Here is a 15,443-nt window from a genome sequence, read left to right on the forward strand (position 1 = left end):
AGTTTCCTGAACTATAACTGGCATAACAATACTTCTTGCTTCAAAGGCCAGAAGTGAGGAGATTAAATATAAAAGACCTAGTATACCAGTTGGCACCTGGTAAGCACTCAACTACTCTAGCTATTATTTGTGAGTAATTATAACTAATAAATTAATAATAATGGTAAGTGTAGCTAATGTAAATATAGTGCTTATTATGTGTTGGGCACTGTTCTGATTTCCACATATTCATTCTTTTAATCTTCGCTACAACACTATCAAGGTGGTATTACCATCATCTCCATTGCGCAGGTGGATGAGTAATTTTATAAGTCAAACAACTAGTAAGTGGGGGAGCCAAGATTTGAACCTAGGAAGTTTGACAACAACATTGATACTCTTAACTACTAAACTATAATAAGCAAAATAATAGAAGAGCTGTTTCACTCAAAACTTTCTAAGCAGTTTGAGGGCACACAGAAACATTCCTGCTTCAGGCTCTCGCTTACGATAGGGAACAGAAAAGAAAGAGACAAAGGCAAGCTCCCTCATTCTGCCAGATACCCCTTGTAGGTTTGGACCTCAGTGGCACTATGCAACAAAAGAAGAACAATAGTCATATAGCTCAGAATTGCTAAACAGCACATAGGAGTACAGTCTGGAAATTTCCAGAAATACTTGTGAAGGTTTTGTAGAAAATAGGATGATCTGTGCCAGCAGATTGGGACAAACACCAGAGTCACTTAAATTCCTATAATTATTGGAAACCCACCTGAACCCATAAGTTGAGAATCTGCTATGCTCCAGGTCCCCAAGTTCTACAGACACCCTCTTGATTTGTTAATGATTCTCTCCCAGGTGAGTTCTCTGAGAGCGTACACCCTACATGGGTCCTTTCACTTGCACCCTTATGTCTTACTGTTTTTGGCACTGACCATAGGAGCTGTTCAATAAATGCATTTTAAATTAAATTACATTGAAAAACAAAAGTCCGAGTTTATAGCTCTGAAACGTTCATAACTATTGGCAACCTGATACCATGAGACCCTTATTTAATCTTATAAAAAGCTGTCATGGAATAAATATAATTTGCTTCTAAAAATAATTTTAGGCAGTTTTAAAGTGACACAAGTCAACTTGCAATGTATGAGCAGTTTGAAATTAATGTTCGTCTTTCAGCCTTTTATTAACTTGGCTAAAAACCAATCTAATTCCCTTTTTTTCTTTCTTAATAATGCTTCTTCTCTTGAAAGCTGACAGAAATGGTGAAATCATTGACCATTTTGGATGTGGCAAAAGGCAAGTGCTGGGCCTTTCAGGCTGGGCGGTAAAATTAAGTAACAACTCTATTTTGAACAGGTTTGGTGCCCACACGTCTTTGCTCCTGTTAAGTTCTCCCTGATTTGTGACTTGGTTTCGGCTAGAAAAGCAGTCTGGTGCAGGGAAGAGCTGTCTCCTGCTGATGGGATTTTGAATGCCACCTTCCTGCCATTCATCTCTTACCAGTTTGGTGACTTTGTTCAAGTCAGCCAGCAAGACCTTTCTGTGCCCCTACTATGTGCAGCCACCACGCTCTCGGCACTGTGGATACAGCAGTGAACAAAGCTGACCTGGTCCGGTCCTCGTCGTCATGGTGTTCACAGTCTAGTAGACTACAAGCTATCCAGTTGATCTTTCTAAGCTTCACTTTCCTTTACAGAAAAATGAGTCTAACTCTAGTATTTGGAACTGTGTAAAGGATCTAGCATACTACAAATCAAGCTACATGTGAACTCGATTTCCATCTTCCTTTCTCATTCCCTTTCTTCTACCTATTTGGCTCTGTGTCTGGGAACCCGACTTTCCTCTGCAATCTCACTAGACCCTGTTTCATCTCCAGGCTTCATGCAATTTAGGCACCCAGATGTGGATTTTTCATCTATCCTTAGGCCTACATTTCTCTTTGACCTCAGTTTTTCCCTGGTGTCTGCCTCCCCTCAGAAGTGCAGGCTGCTCATAAGTTATCTTTCCTGACTCACTTTGGGCTCCTGGCTTTTCTCCCAAGACAAGTCCCAGATGTTTTCAGCCACTTTCGACCCATACTTCCCCTGGATCCTGTTGTCCTCCACACACACACCACACACACACACACACACACACACACACACACACACACACACACACACACACAAGTCCTGAGACAAGGGCTGCCACAGAAAAGAGTTTCCTCCTAAAAGCCTAAAGCTGGACAACTTTTTCATCCTCCTCCTTTTATTTAAAGCTGGAATGACTCGTACCCCAGGCGTCTCTTACACTCGATTCACAGAGGGACAGCAATTCCTCACGGCATTCAGCTATCAAATTTTCAGACCAGAGAAGCAAGAAGCACCTCTGCATACCCGTATTTAGCCCTGAATCATGAATGATGGAAATCGTAGGAAGCAGTTAAGTGGTTAGTTAAAAAAAAAAAAGAAACCACAGAGTAGCATTGAGGCTCAATTAAAGTATTTGGAGCTGTGAAATTGCCCAGAAAATTTCAGAGGATAAAGGATTCCAGACTGACCATGTGGTACTTAATGGCCTGTAGCCAGGGCAGGCTTTCAAAGTCCAAATCACACTTTGTAAGAAAGGGGGAGAACTGCGCTCTCTGTATTCAGTTATGAGTAGAGTGATTTTTTTCGAATCTCTATACTATTTTTGGTAATTTATTCATTCACTGTCAACAAGTATTTATTCAGTTTCTATTTGACTTGCTGTGACCTAAACTCTGGGCAGTCGACCTACTCCTGGCCCACATAGAGCTTAGCTCCAAGTCAGGGAAAGAGAATATCCACATGAACAAACACACACATAAGACGGTATCAGTGAGTCGGGTAATGGAGCAGTGGCGAGGAGGTGCTCTTTTCACTAGGACAGGCAGGAAAGCATTGCTTACTCATTTTCTGCCTGGTATTTGGGATTATGCTAGGGGAAGGTTTCTCAGCCTCCACACTGTTGACATTTTGGGTTGTAATTCCATCTTGGTGGGTGGGTGGGTGGGTGGGGCACTGTTCTGTGCCTTGTACAATGTTTAGCAACATGCTAGCTGCCAGTAGTCTCCTCCTCCCCACAGCTGTGACAGTTAAAAATGTCTCCAGACACTGACAAATGTTCCCTGGACACTGTGGATGCCAACGGAATTTTGGCTAAGTTTTTCTCTTCACGTCATGTCATTCTAAACATGAAGCACCAAAGGCAGTTTGAACAAAGGGATAACGTCCTTTTGGTTTAATTGTCATAATAGTGAGAATCCATTACATCTTACCCCAGAAGAGAAAACAAAACAAAGCTAAAAGTCTAAACTATAATAACTAGGCATAGGCACAGATTTGGATCCTCCCACCCTTTTATTGAAAGGAAGTCAGAAAGACTAATGGAAAGACAGTGGGTTTCTCACAGTGAGAGGGAGTGAGAACTCCACACACTATCTGTGTGACTATTTGATAGGTTACTAAGCTCTGCTTCTCCTCAGTGTTCTCATTTCTAAATGGGTATTTTATAATATCCTTTCACAGGTCACAATCACAGAAACACTTGCTATGAGGCTCAAATGCGATGACGTATATAAAGTACCTAAATCAGAGTAGATGCTCAATAAATGACAGTTACTGTGACAGTCATTGTCATTTTGATTAGTCATTTGGAATCTATATTTAAATCCATTCCCCAGTTTGAACTAGATCTGAAGGCTATTGGGTTTTCGGATTAACAAAATGATGTTGTTTAACTATTTTTGTTTATATATTTAAAAATATTTGTCTCAGCTAGCTGGAAATCTCCAGTAATACTTAGAACCCCAATTGTGGAGAGGGCCTGATTTTTCCCCATCTCTGGGCACTGTGGATACTAGTGGTTTTTGGAATCTGTGGCGCAGACAACACCACTGGTTCAGGTGACGGACTGAGCTGGGTGGACGGACGGACCTCTCAGGCGAGCTCTCAGAAGCGGTGGGCTCTCGGCCTAAGCAGAGTGGTGTGAAACCCACGTGTGGCCTTGTGGCGTAGATCCAGAAAGCAGCTTGGGAAACCCTGGGCTCAAGTCCTGACACTGCTGCCTACTCTCCAAGTTGCCCTGTGCAAGCCACTCTACTCCCAGGTCTCAGAATCCTTGTCAGAAAAAAGGGCACGGTGACCATGGTGACTCTCATCTCATGCTTTCAATGTGATAAAATGCAATAACTGATATATTGGTACCCCTGGAATAGTTTGTGCCTTTATTAGCTGTTTTAATGTCATTGAGACTGCGGTAAAAGAGTGTTTTATAAACCAAGGCAGGAGCAAAAGGAAATGTTACGAAACACAGGAAATCGTTTGTTGAATGCTGAGGTCCATAACTCCGTTCTGAGAATTCAGCGGGCTGTCAAGAAGGGCCCTCCCCAAGGAGCAGTAGCTCAGCTGGCAAAGGGAACATCAAGTATGTGATAAAATCACTCCTTACAGATACTTTATAAATAGCAACCATTTCTAAGTTGGAATCCTAGATGTTAAGAACCTCAAGTACCCTTAGGCATTATCCATTCCTTCCATTTGCAAATGTTTTTAGTTGTAGAGCCTCTGACCTGCAATGAACCTTTACTTGGAAGCTCCATATGTAAAAGTTAGGCAGAAGCAAAGGAGTGTGTGTGTTGGGGGGGTGGGGGGGGTGGGGGGGGCGCTGCCAATCAAGGTGAAGAAAATAAGACCTATGTAGTTTTCAGGTTAAGATCAAAGGCAAAGCACAGACTAACACCTGCTTTAATTCTGATGGACCAGGCTGCCTCCCATGGTCTTTAAATGTACGATTTGCATCTCAGGGGAGATTAATCCTCACTAAAATCCTCCTGGAAGTAGCATATACCACCCACATCACCCTTGCAAAAGGAGAGTAGATTGGAGAGAATCTTAGGTGGATTTATTTCACACGCCTCACTTAACTTCACTGTGTCTCACTTGGTAAGGAGGAGAAAGCCTTCTCAATTTCCTTCAAGTAACCTCTCCATGTGCCACTACCCCTCCCATTCACCAGGACACTTGAGCTTTGAGAAAAGGGAAAGAATAATCTATTGGATTTCTTTTTCACACCCATCTCGTTCTTCAACTGTCTTTCCCCACTTAAAAATGTGTCTGGGAGACCCAGAATTCTCTTTTTCAATAAAGTACCCGGCAATGGTCTTTCAAACAAAGCCTGAGCATTTGCTAAGGCCCATCACCCCACAAGTATTTCCTCTTCCCAGAATTCTGAGTGCCGTTGCAAAATGCTTGCTAAATAAGTGTGAATAAGATCATTACCTACTTCAATTTCTAAAAAGGCTTGATGGCAGGTGGAGTTAGTAAGACAGAGCTCTCATGTTCAAAATAACGTTACAACGCTATTTACAAATAGTTTTCTCCTGTTTAGATGAAATAAGAATTTCCAGTTTTCAGATGTTATCAAGAGGATGTTAATTGACATGAACATGTCTTATCATTTACTATCCTGGTAGTAAATTTTTTAAATAGCCAATTCAAGCAAGAATCATTTCAGGAAGAAAACAGTCCCACTAAAGGTGTCATTCTGAATTTGGGGTTTTTAGGAACTGAGATGTTGGCCAGACATTCACAGACAAGGTGAGACATCACTTTTGTGAAGATAAAGATGCTGTCTGATCCTCACCTAGCTTGCCTCTTTGGAATCAAGGCAATATCTCTACGTCGTCTTTCTAATCCTGCCTCAGCAGAGACTGTCTGCTGAGCCGTAATTCAAAGATATTCTGGAGGTGAGGGTAAGCTGATGACCTTGTTATCTAACTGAAAAATCATGCAATTCGTTTTTTTTTAAATTGTTGGTCCTTTGTCAAAGGAAGAGATGTAGAATACATTCCTGAATCTTCTTCCTGAGTCTTTGTCTGTTGATCCCTGGGTCTAATCTGTATTTCAGAGCATCATAAAGTCACAAACAAATCTAAACCATCTCCTCTTTTTAAAGATGGGAAAACTGAGGTCGATCCCAGGTAAGTGTCTGTACCTGGTCAAACAGTAAGTGAAGGGTAAATTCAAGCTGGAATGAGAATTAGTCTCACCCCTGTCTTTCTAGCACTCCTTTAGCATGACTGCATCTCTTCCTGGATTCTAGAGTGCCTGAATGCCCTGTGGTCTCTGCATTCTCTGGGGGTTACTCGTATATATCCATGGATATTCTCTGTCTTAATACCAAGTAATGAGTTTTGCAGTGGGGGTGGGGTCCAGGGCCATTTCCTGTATACTCCCAAACACAGAGTAATGCCAGTAAGGTAGAGGAGGATCCAGGAGACAGGTCATAGTGGCTGCTCTATAAAATTATCCCATCTCTTTTTGTTTGTGTAAGTAGGACAGGTTCCAGAAATAAAATATATTCATATTCCCTTTTCAATGGAATAATTTAGAAAGAACAGTAAATTTGTCCTTTAACATATTGGACAACTCATATGGTACCTACACCAAAAAGATGTTTATATGCATTACAGCTCTACCTCAGATTTGAAATACAATGTTTCTGTTTTTTTTCTGTTGTTATTTTTTGTTCGTTTGTTATTCATTTGCTTGTCTTCTTGCTTTATTTTGTTTTATCCCAGAGATACCTGCCTGGAACATAGCGGGTTCAATGAATATTTGTGGACTCAGTCAATCAATGGATGACATACGTGACAATCTTTATGATGTGTATGAGCCAGAGATGGCAAAGCAAACATATAAGGGGAGGAAAAGTCAATTGAATTTGGAAGTGGAAAGGGGAGAGAAGACGTATTTGATAATGAAAAGGCAATAGAGTTGGAATTTAATGGGTAAGGCTCTGGATCCCAATTGCATTGGCTCAAATTCTGGTCTTGCTCCCTCTTTGCTATGTGAACCTGGGTGAGTCATTTAATGCCGTTGAGCTTGTTTACACCTGTCTGAACAGCAGAGAATAATTTTACCTACTTCACAGGGTTGTCTGAGGATTTAAACAAGACAGCATATAGGAAAACACTTATAACAGTGCCAGGCACATACTAGAGGTTAAACAAATATTAGCACTTATCCATCATTACTAACCAAATGTAAAGAAAATACCTCAATTTCACCCCCCCAAAAAAAAGAAAGAAAGAAAGAAAGAAAGAAAGGAAAAGAGAAAGAAAGAAAGAAAGAAGAAAAAGAAACAAAAAACAAAACTAGTGACCTTGCTTAGATGAATACCCAACTAACATAATTTTGGAGGATGGGAGTAAATCACACACAGATGGAGGACATGTTACTGGAAGGATGGTTACTGAATGGCTATTTATTTTAATAACTAGAGTCCAATGGACTCGTTTATGCTGTTTGAAAGAAGTAGGATTAGCTATTTAACCTCCCCACTATACAGATGAAAATACTGAGGTTCAATTTTCCATGGGCGATGAGTACTGAAATAGGAATTTTACCCAATGTCTACGTGTATCCATAATCCTGTACTCTACTCACTTTACCATGTTGCTTCATCTCAGACAGAAGAGGGGTAGACTTGAGGAACTTGGGAAATACAGCTTGAAGTTGGAGATGAGAGAAACTGAGAGGACAGGATTGGATAGCCTCTATCTTCTCAGGAAGACAGAAAATGACATCTGCTTAGGATAAAAACTACAAAATAAGGGCTTGGCTAGTCTGGAGTGGGAACAGAGGAAATTAGATGGAATTTAAAATCCTTGTTGGAGAGAAAATAAGAGGGAGTTAATAATATGAGACGGGGGATGGAGAGTCTTATCTGGAACTTTCAGTGTGATTTCTTCAGAGGCATTTTCATTTGTTTTGTGTTGTTTTGTTTTGCTGAAATAGCACCAGTTCTCACGAAAGGGCAGATGTCCCAGTTGTAATCCCTGGTGTCATTGTAACTTGAGTTAGTGAAAGTCCCTACCTTAGTAATGGGTGTGCTCCTTAGTTCTAAGGGAACTTAGAGAGGCAGACACCTCGTGGGCTGGGCCCCGAGGAAGACAGCAAGCCACAGGTGGACCTCCTTAGAGGGCCTCACCCACGTCCGGAATTTTGGCCCTTGTCACATCAAACTTCTTTGCTGAAGGAGTTTGACGTCTTTCTCTCTTCTTCAATCTTGGGAAGTTGGAAGAAAAGTTTTGATGTCCATTCATATATTCCTTCATTCATTTATTCAACAAACATTGATTTTGAGGTCAAGTATTTTTTCAATGTTTTCTAAATGCCATCTCATTTTTGTCTCAAATCAGCACCATGGGAGGATTATCTTCTCACATTTTATAGGTTAGACAGCATTAAAGTGATTGGGTCACACCGGAACATAGTCTCAGAGCTGGTTTGACTCCAGGCCTCTCTGCCTGTGCTCTGGCCACTACGCTATGATAGGCTATTCTTCCGGTTCTGTCTGGCCTCTTGGACTATTGCTACCTATATGCACTGGTTCTACTGAACTTGTTCTTGGAGGGCAGAGAACCACACCACAGTGTCTATAGGATTGGTGGGACCAGACATATTCTTTTGCAGCTTTGGCCTCCATCTTTCAGTTTTGTCTTATGGCCAAGATATTGCCACATTCTGAGTCATGTGGGAGCCTCCAGGGCTCAGACTTGAGTGTTTTCCAACCCTGAGAGATATTATAGTAATTACTTAATTTCTACCCCATTAATTGAGCATCCATGTACCATTGCAATTCTTGAGCCTTGCTGGGGGGCTTTTGAGTGAGCTGTAATACGAGTATTAGGATATGTGACTTTTATCAACAAGATAGTTTTACCTCCCCACTGGATCAAAAATGCTACAGGCTTGAGAAATAAGGAGGCAAGATTGAAAACACACACACACACACACACACACACACACACACACAAATCAAGAAAACAAACAAACAAACAAAAAATAAACCCCTTTTAATTCTTTTTTTCTAAGTCTATTATTTTCTCCTCTACTAAGTTTAGAACTACCTCAGAAATTGCAATCATCAAAGTTTTGCTATTCTGGAATGAGGGACTCAAAATTAATGAGAGAGAATGTAGACTTACCTTTCCGGGTTACCTAGATTCCTTTCCAGGTAAGTCCTGTGTGTGTGTGTGTGTGTGTGTGTGTGTGTGTGTGTGTATGAGAGAGACAGAGAGACAGAGAGCGAGAGAGAGAGATACACACACTCCCTGGCCTCTCCTATATGCCTCCATGCTCCAGAGTGATCTTTTCTAAAAATATAAATATGATTAGTCATGTTCTTCCCCTACCTCGTGGTTCTGCATTGCCCAGGCTCCTATAGACAAGTAAGACCCTTCCTAATCTGACATCCCTAACTGCTGAACCCTCTGACCCACCTCTGGCCTTTTCTCCCTCCCACTGTATACTTCATTCGTACCAAAGAGTCTGCACCCTGCTCAGAAAAGGCTTTCATGACCATGTACCCTGGAGGGCTGTTGTCTCCCCTCACCTGCCTGGAAGGCTCTGCTGCATCCTTCAAGCCTTAGTCAAACACCACTCCCTCAGTGAAGCCCTCCTTGATTCCTTCAGTCAGATTTTTGCCTTCTCCCTCTATTAAATGATTGCATTATATATACATCTCCATTCTGGCCAGACCTTCATGTAACATCACACGTGTCTGTTTGCTTTTTAGTTCCCCCACTAGTCTCTGAACTACAGAAGGCAGGATCATGTTTCAGTTTATTTCATACCACCAACCTTAGAATAATATCTAGAATAAAAAGGCATCTATTAACTCTTCCAAGATGGACAAATGAGTGAGAATCAGTTTTTCACAAGCTGTTTCCAGCCTCTGTGTCAGGCAATGAGCTGGGTTCGTTAGAGATAATACCTTATTCAGTCCTCACAAGCGCCCTGCAGCATGTTTGTCACTACTTCCCATCTCAGACGAAGAAATGGATGTCATATAGGTGAAGTACTTTGCCCATGGTCAGAACTTGAAACTTCAGAGCTGGGATGAAAACCCAGATCTGTCTGGACCTAAGGAGTTAATTATTTCGCCTGATCCAGCTTGCCTCTCAGATGCATTCTCCTTCCACGTTTCACCACTCAGTCTATATTTGAGCAGAAATGTTTCCCTTGGAGCCCTGAAACCAACAAAATCATGCTCCTACAACTCTGTTAACACTGTAACTTAGGTATTTTGGGGTGGTCTTGAGAGATTTGAAAAAATAGACTTTACTCCCCTCCTTATCAATTTAACAACAACAACAAGAGCTAATGTTTATTGAGCACTGTGATGGTTAATTTTACGTCAACTTGGCTGGGTCTTGGTGCCGAGATATTTGGTCAAATATTATTCTGGATGTTTCTGTGAAGGTGTTTTTTAGATGAGATTAACTGTTAAATCTGTAGACTTTTGAGTAAAGCACATTATTTTCTATAATGTAGGTGGATCTTATCCAATCAGGTGAAGGCCTTAAGAGAAAAAGACTGACCTTCCCCAAACAAGAAGGTATTCTGCCAGCAGGCTTTTTTTGGACTCAAACTGCAACTCTTCCCGAGTTTCTCCCGGCCTACCTGCAAATTTGGGTCTTACAATTCCACAATCATGTGAGCCAATTCCTTAAAACTCAATCTCTCTCTCTCTCTCTCTCTCTCTCTCTCTCTCTCTCTCTCTCTCTCTCTCTCTCTCTCTCTCACACACACACACACACATACATATACACACATCGTTTTGGTTCTGTTTCTTTGGGGAACCTGACTAATACAAACACCTACTAATTACAGAAACCGTGCTATGCTTTTTATATCATCACTTACAGAACTTAAAGTGCATGTGACTCACTGGGATTTTGTTAAAATGAAGGTTCTGATTCAGTTCGTCTGGAGTGGGGCATGAGATTTTTCATTTCCTACGAGTTCCAAGGTGATGCTGATACTGCTGCTTAAGCCCCCCCCAACCCCCCCTTTGTTTAGCATGGATTTAGGGTACTGGTTGCAGGATCAAATGGCCTGAGTTCAACTCTGACACTGGTAAAGTTAAATTATTTGTGCTTTAGTAACCACGTCTATAAAACTAAGGTGGCAAGAGTACCTACCTATCTTGCCATACCTTATCATAGGGCTGTTATAAAAATAAAATGACAGCGAGAACAGTTTCTGACATACTGTGAACACACAATCAGCAAAATGTATAATTATTTTCTATTGCTGCTTTTATTTTTAAAATAATCCAATGGTTCTCAATGGAGCGTCTGGCATACAGGAGTGCTATTATTTAGTCACCCGAGGGATATTTGGCAATATCTACAGTCATTTTTGTTGCTATGACTGGGTGGGTGGAGATTGCTATTGGCATCTAGTGAGTAGGGGCCAGAAATGCTGCTATGTGTCCTACAATGCATAGAACAGCTCCCGCAACAAATAATTATTTGGCCTCAAATATCAGTTGGGAAACCCTGTAATAATCCTACAACTTAGGGTTATCACTCCCAGGTTCCTGAAGAAGGCACAGAGATCCAGGGATGAAGCTAAGTGCATACATTTAGTAACCTAGAACCATTTTATATGAAAATACAGGTCCAGACTGGAAGCTTTGGGAGATAACTGAGTCAATATTTATGAGTTATACACCTGTGTCTTCATGTGCTTGGACTCCCTTTTTTACCTTCTAGAGCTATAAACAAGCTTTGAGCCAGTATTGCTCTTGAATTTCAATCATCAGTGGAGTCTCAGAGGAGGTCATTCAGTCATGAACTATTCCTTTCAGAACCCGTGGAGTCACACCACTCATGGAATTCAAATCCCCTCAGGCAAAGCCAGGGCGATTATTGGTTTTTTGAGGGGGGGGGAAAAAAAAGAAAATCCATGTGGATTAGAGTATGGGATTCAATTCATATTTCAAACCTTGCACAAATGAACAATAGGAGTTTATTATTATTATTTCCCAGTCACAGCATGGCACACGTAACACCCTCTGCAACACAATTCTCCTTTGTCTTTTGATTCTATAAATATTTCTAAACTGTCACTATCCCTCTGAAAAAGTCAGCTGGTTAGAAAATTTGAAGAGATAAAACCCAAAACTTCTCAGATTGGTTCACTCAATTCAAACTTACCAGCCAACCAATCAAATAAATAATGCCATAAATAAAAATCAACTTGTAACAAAATAAAATTCTATGCATTTTTTTTAGCATAATGAAAGAAGCTGTTAAGGCAGACATGGATCTACCACTAATTAACTGTGTGACTTTTTCTTCAGAGATGAACATTGGTTTATATACAATTTTTTAGATGCTAAAACTGCCATAGTAAACTGTGAAGGAAGGGCCAAAAAGAGAAGTGGGCATGTTAGAATGTGTTCACTATATAAGACTGGAAAACTTACTATGTAGTTAGTTATATTATTCATAAGGGCCCAGAAGACATTCTATTTACCCAAGTGAAAATGAATGCTTTGGTTCTGGGAATACCAGTATTGTTGAGAAGCTTGGTAATAGCTGTTCTCGGAAGTCTTGGGCTAACGATAACAGATGCAGTTGTAGAATTTGACTTCCCAATAAGAATTGGGATAATAAAATCACAGAATAATAGAGGACAAGTGGTAGCATTTAATTTCCAGAAGAAAGTCGAATGTATTCACTGTAAGGGAAAGCAAGGTCAAAATGGCTCCCAGGAGAGCTACACCTACTCATGTAGAGACCTATGGAGGTAACTAATAGAGCATGCTATTCCTAGCGGTAAGACAGATGGGCAACCAACAAAAATGCTGCTTAATATGTACAACCAACAAATCAGAAATGGATGAGCAGAAAGCTGAGGTCAGCTGAAGCAATGGAAAGTTACGATGTCTTGACAAATTGGTAGATGCTCTAGTTTTTGGATTCAGATTCCATCAACTGAATGAGAGGTAGGGTCTTCTTGTGGAAGGATCCTAAATCACCATAGTAAATATATACAATAGTTACTGCCCAGTCCTCCCCTAAAGGAACCTGTAGCTATTTATTGAGTAACTTTAAGCTAAGAAAGATGAATCAACAGACCTTTTGAGGAATCAACAGTCGTTTCCTAAAGGAACTTATAGATACTTATTGAGGAACTTTAAGCTGAGAAAGATGAATCAACAGATCTTTTGAAGAATGCTGGATACAGGGCCCAAGTTGATGCTGACACCTGGGCCTTAAAGTGCTATCATGGTCCCTGTTAGAGCAGGGACATAGTGGAATCAAGTAATAAATAGAGTCTTGCTGCAGGTTCATTTTACAGTGTATCCATCTATCCTGTGATCATTTCTCTGGTTTTCTGAAGGTATAATTGATAAACACATCCTTAGAAGTTGGACAAACACATTGATATTGGACATATAGAATAGGAGCTGTGGTAGTAGGAAAAACTAAGTAGAAGCTCTTGAAATTAGTATACTCATCCCTACTCTGGCCAACATAGTAAGTCAAAAACAATGTTGTAGATAATTGCCTGAGCCCAAGTACCTGCATGAGTTGTTGAAAGTAGATGCTGTCTGATCAGGAAGAGCCCTCCCTGGAGTTAAAAGGAGCCATGGCCTGAGGCTTATGTGAAACACCACAGCTACCAAGCATAAAATACTGGATAGAATTTTAAAACACACACACACACACACACAAAGAAAATATGCAGAAACAGAAAGAGAGTTTAATTTTTTAAAAAATGTAACTGGAAGGGGTAAGCATTATGAATTTGTGGCTTTATGGCTCAAGGGCACTATCTGTCTAACAAACACAGCTATAGTTGTAGAAACTCACGGTGGGGAAAACCTGCAGCTCAGAAATGGAAAAGCAGTTGGAAACTTAAAGGGAAAATTCTGGCAGGGAAAGAACCTCAGAAAGGATGAGACCCAATTTCAGTGCATAAACTACCTAAATTGTTAGTTGGCAGTTAAACTTTGCACATGTGGAAGAAAACAGACGGATCTCTGCTGTAAAGGAGACCCGAGAGAAGTCTACTCATGGAATGTAGAGATATGAGCAACAAGGTATACAAATTTGATGGTTTTCTTGACTAAGTATATTCTCCAACCATGAGCATCTCAGGTGGCAACAATCTGAAGCTGGACTTTCCTGAAGTATCAGAATGCAGAGCCCAAAGCAGGTAGAGCAGCTGGAAATTATAAGGAATCCATAGAAGCAAAAAGATGATAGAGGGTGAACACCATCTTCACCCAAATCCTTTCCTGATCACCACATTTCTCAAGCACAAGGAAGGCATACAGGGGTCCTGACTAAAAGATCGGCAGTGGGAGGTCATAGGTACTAATATCAGCAGTTGTACTGTCTGAAGAAAAATTAGTTTGAAATGAATGCGAGCAAGTCAGCCACCTGATAATCCTCAGGAGAGGATTAATCCTCAGGAGAACGTGACAAAATCCTGAACCAACAGTATATTAGCTACAATGGCCAGTTTTCAACCAAAAATTACTAAACAGGCAAATAAACAGAAAAGTATGGAATATATATATGAAAGGTATTTACTAGAATCTAAATCTATGTGGGATAAAATGCTTACTTTAGCAGAAAAAGTCCTCAAGACACACATTATGCAGATATTTAAGGAATTAAAAATATGTTGAAGGGACTGAAAGAAAATATGCTAAAATGAATGAACAGGTAAAACATCTCGACAGCAAAATATAAATTATTTAAAAATGGGAAATCTAGAGCAGAAAAATGAAATAGCTAAAATAAATTATTCTCCAGATGGGCTCAACAATAGACTAGAGATGGGAGAAAAAAGAAACAGTAAACATGAAAGTAGAAGAAAAGAAATTACCCACTCCAAATAGCAGGGAGAACAAGTTGGAGGTAAAATATACATACTCTAGATATCAATGAAAAAATATGAAGTAATCTGACATATATTTAATTGGAATCCCTAAAGAAGAAGAAAGAAAATGTCACAAAGAAATAATTTGAAGAAATAATAGCTGGAGATACTAATTAATAGTAATAATAAATAATATTAAATATATATAATAAATTAAAAAATCTCAATGAATATCTAGTAGGATAAACAAAAGAAAATCACCTTTGGGTATATCAGATGTCAAATCACTAAATGATAACAATAAAAAAAACCTTAAAAGACCCCCCCCAATACAAATAAACAAACAAAAATTGTTATACACAGGAACAATGATAAGAAGAATGGATATCGTCTTACAGAAATTATAGTAGCTATAAGATATTGGAATAATATTTCAAAATACTGGGGGTGAGGGGTAGTGGCAGGCAAACACACCCCAACTCACCCAAGAAAAAAATTGTAAACTAAAAATTCTATATCTAGTAAACCTATTCCTCAAAAATGAAGATAAAGACTTTTTCAGATACTGAAAAAAGTACCATAAGAAATGCTAAAGTAAGTTAAGTCTGAGGGAAATAATACTAGACGGCAACTCAGATCATCTGAAAGAAATGAACACCTGAAATTGTAAATATGTGGGTAAATATTAAAACATCTCTCTCTCTCTCTCTCTCTCTCTCTCTCTCTCTCTCTCTCTCTCTCTCTCTCTCTCTCTCTCTCGTTGTC

The sequence above is a fragment of the Rhinolophus ferrumequinum genome, chromosome 11, assembly GCF_004115265.2.
Source record: "Rhinolophus ferrumequinum isolate MPI-CBG mRhiFer1 chromosome 11, mRhiFer1_v1.p, whole genome shotgun sequence".
In the NCBI taxonomy this organism is placed as follows: domain Eukaryota; kingdom Metazoa; phylum Chordata; class Mammalia; order Chiroptera; family Rhinolophidae; genus Rhinolophus; species Rhinolophus ferrumequinum.